Genomic DNA, 10899 nt, shown 5'->3' on the forward strand with positions numbered 1-10899 from the left:
TTCTAATTGAGCATCATTTCACGTTGAGCACCGCCTCATATCGGGTATCAGTTCTAGACAACATCTTGTTACTTCGGCCCACACATAAACTGAATTTCAAGTCTCCAGCCAAAAGACTCTTTTGACTGAAGACTTGGGGGACTACTGTTTGTACCATACTTAGGGCCTCCATATTTAGATCTCGTATAAATACTCGGGGGACTCAAATGTAATTATGTAATAAAGGAATGGGCAAATATGTAATAAGTGAAGAGTCCTTATTCTATAAAATGGCTCATCACCCTCACAATTGGGAGAGCTTCACTCTCACCCTCAGAGGCCATTTCTTAGGCCATACCCTCACCTTCTCAGAGCTCTCATCCTCACAGAGAAGCTCTCTCTCTCCCTCTTCAACATCTCAAAGAAATACAATAATCAGTGTAGACGTAACCCAAACATTGGGGTAAACCACGATACATCTTGTGTTATTTACTTTCTTGCAGATTCACGGTCGGATTTACGTTGTTCCAAGACCTCCGGTTTTGTGCATTAACACATGGCTATACCTAGCTTTGATCAATGACAACACCAGTTTCAGTTGTCACACATCGAAGTCAAAACATTATTCTCCCATGTACCTCCCTTCTCGAAAGTAATTGTCTTTACCTTACTTCCCTTTGTGGGAGTAGTTATTTTTCCTTTGTTAAGCACAGTGTCTATAATAAAGATGCAAACTCTGCTTGTTTCCTTGTAGGCAATTAACAGTGAAAACTATGCCCTTTACACACTATCATTTTTCACCAAGAGATAACTATCAACCACCAAATGATGATCACTGTGATCATCTTACATGAAACAATAATATGCATGAAGCGTCTCTTCAAGCAAATGTGGAAGTGTGCAGTTTCTGCAACAAACATCACATGATGGCTTTTCACCCAGAGATATGTGCATCTACTCAAATAACAAAGCCAAATGATGGCACTATGATCTAAGGTAACACACATCTAAAACAAAACGACTTAATTTTCGTTTTGAAAACAAATGGTTGCTTGTAAGGAATACATCATTGCATTATTGAATTGCCTTGCTTGGTCTAATGGATGTTCACAGAATCTTGAAACAAAAAAGCCCTTCCCAAACAACACCATCTTTGTAACCGAATAATTGCAGCTTGAAAAAGGACCAAATCAACCATACAAAGTGATCATGTCTTTCTACCAAATTTAAAAAAATTAGTCGTGTCCTTTGGTCCTCTACATCCAATCTTGGAAATTTTGTCATTATTCGAAAGAAAGATTGACTTCAGGCAAGACCAAGGATCTTTTCAGTTTTATCCTTCGAATCGTTGCATCTATTAGCTTGCCAATAAGGAACACAAGACTACATTCACAGAAAGGTGTGAACACCATGTATTTCGCTTACTATCAGCCAGGGTCCAAATCTTAATGCATGAGTTAGATAACAGATCCATAAAAATATAAAATTTAAATTTAAACAAATATGTGTATACACACCACTCGAGTCTTCTATGAATTTTGAGGCATTTCATCAGTTATATAAACATATATGCGAATCATCAATACGGAACCCACATGAATGATTTCCCAGATTTCATAATACACCATCAAACATTTCACACAGATTAAATGGTGCACGAATATTATGTGCATACTTGTATTAAGATTGTTGAAAAAATTAGGGTCTAATTGCTATATTAAATCACATAAAAATTTAAGAAATAATTCATGCAATTATATATCAAAATTAATGCATACACATGAGTAACCAATGCTAAATGAACATGACATAATGGATTAGAAAAACAAAGAAAATATGGTTGGGGCAAGTGTTGGACACTTTGTCCTTAAGACAAGTTTACGGCCCACTACGATGCTCATGGTTGATCGACGCATATCTCCCAAGATGCAACGATCACATCCTTGTAATAGTAACACTCCAAATCACAAGTCTCCATGAACCACGATTGTGTTGAAAACTCTCTCATATGGACTCAATGAGACTCTCTAATATTTAGTGCACTCTATGTATGATTATGCAAACAATGAAAAGTTATTTTGTGATTATAGGGGGCTTCCCTATTTATAGAATGTGATATACCTCTTTGGAAAGCACATGACTATTCATGAAGAGTCAAAAGTTGCAACTCTTCATTTTAGTAAACACATCTTTCTACCAAAAGGCTCCACCTCTAATTTTCATTCAATTAATAAATTTAATATAATATTATTATTATTAAATTTTCCAACATTTTTATCACAAATGGTCCCTAAAATTGACCATTCCCATCAAGATAGTCTCTGAAATTGAAAATCTATCAATGTAGTCCTTGAAAGTAGGTGTTGCAAATCAATGTGGTCATTTCGTCACAATTTTATTAAAAAATCTGTTAAGTGCTAATGTGGCACATAAATGGGCCCAATAAACCATTTTTTTCGAGTGAGGTTCCTGGGGATCCTCAAACCGTGTTCGTTCATCGTACATCGTGCGGTCAGTTTTTGTCAAATACTATATATATTTAATTTTAAATAAAAGTATTTAAAATGATTTATAGTCGCACGATGTACGTACGATAAACGGATCGGTTCATTTTTTTCTCACAAATGGTCCTTGAAATTGACCCGTGACACCAAAATGGTCCCTGAAATTGACCCGTGACATCAAAATAGTCCTTAAAATTGAAAATTGATCCATGTAGCCGTGTAAGTAAGTGTCTCAAATCAATGTAATCATTCTATCACAATTTTGTCAAAAATTATGTTATGTGCTTATGTAACACATAAATGGGTTACACAAGTCTAATTAAATTAAAGAAAATATTAATAGTTAATAAAAAAAGTTGCGAAAAGAGAGAACTTCATAGTGCAAAAAGATAAATTGGCTTACAAGTAGGCCCTACTATAAGAAAAGAAAATTCATAGTGCGAAAAGATATTTAGACAATTTTTTTAATTAATTATTAAACTCACATCAGTACATAACAAAAATTTTTGCAGAATTGTGGCGGAATGATCATATTGATTTGCGACACTTATTTTCAAGGACTACATTGATTGATTTTCAATTTCATGGATCATCTTGATGGTGTGGGTTAATTTCAAGGACCATCTTAATGGTGTGGGTCAATTTCAGGGATCATTTGTGATAAAAACTAGTAAATCTTGTGGGGTTCATTTATGTGCCACATCAGCACTTAACGGAAGTTTTAACAAAATTGTGACGGAATGACTACATTGATTTGTGAAACCTATTTTCAGGGACTACATTGATCGATTTTCAATTTCAGGAACCATCTTGATGGTGAAGGTTAGTTTTAGAGATCATTTGTGATAAAAATCCTTATAATAAATATACTTCTAGCAAAAACACTTGTGATAATAATTACAGAAGCAAGATATTTATCTACACACCACCAAACGAAGTACTGTGGTTTAAGACATTGATATATAAATAAAAACCCAATGGCATATGTTACACTTACCGCATTTGAAAGGTAATACACATGGTATACAAAATGTAGTAAGTGTAGCATTTTCAACCTACTAGATTCAATTAAAAAAAATAAAAGGGCCCGTATGGTAACATTTTGCAAAATAATTTTGAAGAACTGTTTTATAAAACAAAAAAGACAAATAGGATTTCTGATTTGAGAATGTGTCTGATAGTTTATTCTATAAATGAATTTTGAGAATGAAAACGTTGAAAATGCATATGATACCAATATCTAAAATGGTGAGTAGGGTGAAGAATGTGGTGATGGTGGTGGTGGCGATAGTGGTCGGAGGTGTTTGTGGTGGTGATGGGGTGGGGGCGGTGGTGGTGGCTTTAGCGGTGAGACGTTGGAGGTGCTGATGGATGGCTGTGGTGGTGGAGTGATGGCGATGAATAATATGGTGGTCATGGTGGTGTTAGTGATGGTGACGGTGGTAATGAAAAAAGTGCAGTGGTAATGGTCATGGTGAGACGGTGGCGGTGGTGTCAGTTGATGGTGAAATGGTGGAGGTGGTCGTGGCCATGGTTAAGGGTGATGTCGATGGAGGATGTGGTGCATGATGGCAGTGATGGTGGTGAGTATTAAAAATGATCACGGTTGGTGATGAGGGTGAGACAATGAAGAATGTTGTGGTGGTGATCAGAGACAGATCTAGCACCGGCTGAGCCAACCGAAAATTTCCTCTCCCAACTACTACTTTTGCGTTGTAGCCCAACTAGAAAAGATAGTTCACGTGGTTGTGATGGGCTCATTTTATCAATCTGTTCGAGAAAATTAGGGATTGAAGTATTAATCCTTTGTTTTGGTAATTTAAAATTTTGAAACAAATAAGGCCTCGCAGAAATTTTTGAAAATCTCTCGACTAATATAATTTGACTTTAAAATTTAGCTCACCTCGATTTTGAATCCTGAACCAGTTCCTCTTGGTGGTGTTGGCGATGGTGACACTAGTGGTGGGCATACATTTTCTTTTTTTTTTTATTAAAAAAACTATTTTATAATGTATATTTTATTTTTTATTATTTTGAAAACTTTTTTTAGAGGGGGGCATACATAATTTTTAACTTGTTTTTATATGGGCAAAACGAAAAACTGTTTAACAAAACGTTAATGGACGTGCCCAAAAATTTTTGGCAAATTTAAAGGAATTATAATCTTAGCGCAACCTTCTATTAAAAAGGCCCGAATTGCCCGACTGATTTAAGTTTAGTTTAGCATGAGCAGTGTTTCTAACCACCTCAGATCTTCCAATAAAAATCAAAACTTCTCAAAATATTGGTTGCTTTGACGAAAATACAATTCCAAAATGATAATTTTTTTTCATCAATTTGTCAATATATCGTCAATACGTGAATAATGTGATCGACAATGCCATAAATATTTATTGATAATGTCATAGTTATCTAATTTTGATAATCTTACCAATTGAGATACTTATTTCAACCAATTTCGCAACTTTTTATGACCATGCCTATATATCAAACGATCATAATTTCCTTTCCAAAATTTAATTGTATCACTCACAATTAGATGTGGTAAAAAAAATATTTTTCTTTCATATGTCGTGTTAACCACAAGTCACATTTTAACGAGACATATGAATCCGAACCCTTAAGCAAACTGACAAAGACTGTTTAACTCAGTTAAAATTATTTTTTAATGGTTCATTTAATGGATGACCTGTTCACGAAAAACATTATATTGAGATACTGTTTTAATTAATGATTTTGACCTATACTCTTGAGAAAAAAAATACGTGGTGAGCAAAATAATAAGATTAGTATGTGCCCCACATGTTATAATACTAAAAGTCGCGCTTAATAATCTCAGTTAGAAAGGTACGGTAATAACACAATACATCTTGAAGAAGAAAAAAAAGGTTCAAATTCAAATAAATGGTCTACTGAAGAGCAATGTATCTTAAAATTTGATCCAAGAAAATCATGTACGAAACACGCTAAGAAAATAAAGTATGATATAAAAAGGTTTTACTTTGGTTGACTAATAAATTACTAAATTTTCTTTATCATTAATGGTTTAAGGGGTGATCCGCATTTTGACTTGAACTCAAGTGTCAACAAATTCATGTCGTTTTAACAAATCATCCAACACGATGGTAGTCAGAGAATATTAAAATGCATCCATATGCCTTTCTAATCTCCAGAATGATGGATTTCCATGTCAAACTGCCAGTTAGTCCCCTTAAAAGATCGTGTAACACTCCCATCACCCCAAGAAAAGTTAAATTTATTAAAGGACATGAAGAAATAATAATGTAATGGTAAAGATAATTTACGTTTTTAGGGAAAATATTTACTGTTTTGATTACTTCATTTTCATGGGAAGGGATGGATTGCTTCCTCCTAATCCACTAAGTTCGGGGATTTGAATCATTGAAATTTAATTCAACGGTTATAAACAGATGTTTACTTTAAAAATTATAATAACTTTAACCGTTTGATCAAATTTCAATGATCTGGATCCTCAAATTTGATGGATTAAGAAAAAAAGATCCGAAGAAATCTCTTTCCCATTTTCATTTGACATATCCACGTGAATCGAGGAAACAGAAACAGTTCTAGCAGGACTACTGTATTGTATTCAATTCCGCAGGTTCCATATTTTATACGGCAGGAGATGCCACAATCTGAATTTATATTATTCATTTTAATAATAATATAAATTCAGATTACATGCAGCTCCTTCTTCTTCTTTTTTTTTTTTGTAAAATTTATTTAATTGCAGCCCTTTCTTAAATTATTGGTTTAGCTCCCTTTAATCACGCGTATATTAAGAACCAGCAACTGTACCTACTCCAGAGCGCTAGCAAAAGTGGAAGTAACTGAAAAGTTTTATATGTCTAATAATACAGAGTTGTTTCACTTTTATGAACATGTAGAGAAGTCCTATCAGAGTAGGAGATTGAAACAACTTACACGACAGTGATGATTTACAAGATAAATAATTTTTTATTTTTGGTTATTAGATTGTCTCGTGTTTTTAGATTAATACAAATCAAGATGCATGAGATAATAATACAAGATAAGTAGATAATTATTGAGATAATAACAGAATTAGATAAAAACACAAATTATGGTCCAGACTCGAGAACAGTGGTTCTTAATTATCAGTAATGTGATATCTGACATCTTTAATCTTTTTTGTTAACAGTATTAATTGCAGTCAAATAATTTAAGCACTCAAAATCAACATTACTGCGAAGCTACGTTGTGTAATATTTCTTTATAAATTATCACATCAAATAATGGAAAATGATCATAGAAAACTGAATTTCACATGCATTATGTTGGAATATTGATCATGAGATATGACATCAATGGAATCATCCACATGTTCTTGGCCATGGCAGTCCACACACTGCAACTGCATGCCCACACGCTACTAGAATTAATTAAAATCTAATGCTAAAAATAAAGAGATTTAATTAACACGACCATACAGAAAATTCTAATTAAGCAGCAGCACCTCGGCGATTCATGGTTTTACAGTGGACAAACACGCAAATTTCATTTTCCTCACTGAATAGCAGGCTAGCAGCCTCGGATCCCATGAAAATTAGTAGAAATATTACCTTTGCGTTTACCTTCAAAGCATAAAGTTGATGTAGGTGATCCAGAATTTTGATGATGATGATGATCATAATAATCTCCCCCATAATTATTCTCTAATGGCATCCTCGAAACCGAAAAACATTGATTTTTTCGACCCTTTTTGTTTCTCAAGCCTGATGAAGAATTCGATGACGATGACGATGATGAGTAGGATGCTGACAACGGTGATGATGCCAATGACAACGATGATGATGGTGATAGAGATGGCAATGGCGATGACATGTTGGGTGCCTTGAGCATTTTCCTCAATGACCTAAGCCTAGAAAAAATGGTGCCTAAAAACTTTGTTTTGGAGCTAGGGTTTTGCTGGGTGTGTTTAAAGCCGCTGGGACGGGTAGTGGAATAGGAAGGAGGAGGTGTGAGAGGAGGAAGAGAAGACTCTGAAAACTTGTGCTTGGGTGTACCCGGCTGTGACTCCCAGTTGAATGGGATAACACCAGCTTCTCCATAGTAAACCCTGCAAGAAGAGTTGGCCACGGATGCTTCCTTGGAGACAATCTTAGAGGAAACGCACTTGTTTTCAGTCACCATTTTTGAATCTGGTTTTTGGGTTCTGACTGTCTCTGGCTTAGCTACTTGGCTAGCAAGAGAGGCAGATCTGAAATTTCAAGATCCGAAGAAGAAGCAGCGAGGTAGCTGATGATGATATTGAATTGAATAGAATATCTTGTAGAGTACTGGTTGCAGTTGAATGTGAGTCGTCTAGTATTAATTAATTTAAGGTTCCACATATTGTAGGGTTCATATAATGTTATATATTCCAATTTGATGCAGAAAAGCAATAATACTAAACCATATTCCACATTTGATGCACGCAAAACAAAAATACTAAACCATATTCCACAATTGATGCTGATTTCAGGAATTTGTCTCTTATATGGGACATAAACCTCATGAGCTTAAATTAGTGAGATTATATCTCTCAAAATAATGTGATATTATATAATTTTTTTCTATTTTCTGAAATTGTTTTAAAAGAATTGTTATTGTCTCTCCAAAAAGATTATCATACTTAAAATAAAAATTTCATACTTAAGCTTTTTAGAGTTTATTTGAGAGTATTTTTGTATCAAGCATTTCAGCTCATAAATGCTTAACTAGAATCTTTTTTAATAAAAAAACATAAATAAATAAATAAATGTATTAAAAGCCCAAATACTTCTTGGAAATGTTTATTAAAGAAGTATCACTAAAAGTGTTTCTATGATCTAAAAATGCATCTGATCTTTTCAAAACAATCTCAAACAAACCATCAGAGTGTTTAATAATATTACGGCACAAGAAGTTGTGAGTCATTTAATGTGTTAACTGAAAAAATTAGTTGCGAACTCCCCATTTACGAAATTCAAATATAAAATTGTCCATAAAAAGAAGTACTACTAAACTATAATATTAAGTAATTATATATGTGGCATTTTATTAAGTTAAAATAATATTATTGACGCATTGCACATTTGCAACTACCAAAATTATCATAAATAGATTTTTGGAAGAATTTTATTTGATGTGATGACATGGATATAGCAGGACCATAAATAAACGATAGCCATAACAAAAAAACAGTTGAGAAAGTGTGGGATCTGGTTAGGGATGAGCTCTGTATCATAAATGAGAGTTTGTCGCGGTTCATATGCGACTCGGCCTGAGTGGTTGTTTTGATGGTAGCTACAACTGTGAGGAAGCCTGGTTGTGCTGGTTCTTTGCCATTCACGCCAAGGTAATTTGCTACTTATCAAATAAAGGTGAGGTCTATCCCGCTAGCCCGAAGGCTTGACTTGAGCTTGCTTAATTTGATCTCCACATGAGGCAACAACAAATCACTCACTCAACTCATCCAGCGTACAACCAATCACTTTAAATTGACTTCCACATGTGCTGTTTAAAAAACATGTCTATCGTTGCAATTTTTAAGGTTTATCTTTCTTTGAGGCCACTTGCCTTATGCACAATTTGAACAATGTCTCTTGGGAAGTCACACAGATAATGTCATTTATAATGATGCTAATAATTGAGGTCAATAGACAGTCTAATCCATATTAAACTGCATTTGCTGGCTTTTGATGGGAAATAAGTGGACGAAATGAATTCCTGCGACTCCTTTTTCATCATGTAACACACGTGATTAGAAAAATAGAAATAAAATTGCATGAACTTGTGCTATTTAAAATATAAAAAATAGCATGTTTACTTAGTGCTATTGGTGAGAAGCATATGAGTTTCTCATTGAAATTTGTAATCAAACTAATATCCTTAAATATCAAAAATCATATCAACTAAAAAGAACTAACTAATGCAATTCTCTTTCTTTATTTCCCCCATTTCCAAACTCTTTGATTAATTCCTTCTTCTGTGTCTGTTAAGTAAACAGGAACTTTTTGTACAATTTTTATACAGCGTCGATTCTAGGTAATAAATTACATGCATGGCGGAGTCAGCATAGGGCAGAATCAGCATAGGGTCATTGGTTGTCTTTGACCCCAACAATTTCAAAATCTCATGTATATTTGGTTGTGTATTGTATTTGACCCCTATAAACACCTAAGGCAAACTAAATTACAACCTCCTTTCCTACTTCTTCTTCTTCTATTTTCTTCTAGCTATCATATTTGTCTTCATTTTTTCTCTTCTTGTGTGCGACTCTATTATATGTGGTCAATGAAATACTTTAGTTGAAAAGCCTTGGCAGTTTTCAACATTACTATTGTACAGTATCCTACATTCATTCTCGACAAACCTTTACAAATAATAGTAGTTGTCAACATATGCTGGCAAAAACTTTCAGCATATATTGACAGGGATTGGTCGGTGACTACTAGATGCTCGACAAAAAGTCAAAATAAGTTTTTTATTTTATATTATGACACTATTATTTGAAAATTATGGGTATGACACTGATGCATTAACAAGTATTTCCTTTATTGGGAACAACATTCATCAAATTCGTACAATCAACGTGAACTTTAGCTAGCAGACCTCCTAATGTGCATGTGTAGTTACTGCTGATGTGCTCTAATTAAAATGTTCAACAATCCTACCAGATTTTGTGCCCTAAATTATGAGTTCATGTCCCACGGCTTTAAAACCACTATGAACCCTTTTGCCACCAAAAACAAGGGAAGAAGATGCTTTGTTTTCTCTTAAGTTTGTTTTCCTGGTGACCTGGTCACTGCATGCATGATGAAATCGTTGGGACTCACTCACGACAATCGATCACGCAAATATATGTATTCAAGCAAGAAAGCAACCATATCCATTTTGCAATGCGTAATCAACCGAACTTAGATCATGAACTACATACCATCCTTTTTATTACCAGGTTTTTCAAGTATGTTTCGGAGTGTCTTATGTTTTAAAAATTTTCATTGTTAGATTTTGATCAGAGATACAATGACCAATCTAAATTCTAACATTCAAACACGCTGGAATCTAGAATACTCCATATCATACATAGGATTTTCGTTTAATTACTTACTCCAAGTTGCAAGAAATTATCATTGGGACGACAAAGACAATTATGCTTTACTATTTTTATGCAAGGGTATGCATATTTTATTGCATTCTTTACTCATTAGCTTGGTATATGTGACTCATGTTCAATTGAATGTGAAGGGGGAGAAGGTTTTTTAATGTGCTTGGAATTGCATCAAGTGTAATAATATAATTGGTTGGAAACTTAAAGAAAAGAAAATGATATTTCCAACCAATTATATTATTACATTTGGTGTCCCTGACCGTATTTCCGACACATTGAAAAATCTTTCGTGAAAGTGTGACA

The sequence above is a fragment of the Malus domestica genome, chromosome 07, assembly GCF_042453785.1.
Source record: "Malus domestica chromosome 07, GDT2T_hap1".
NCBI lineage: Eukaryota > Viridiplantae > Streptophyta > Magnoliopsida > Rosales > Rosaceae > Malus > Malus domestica.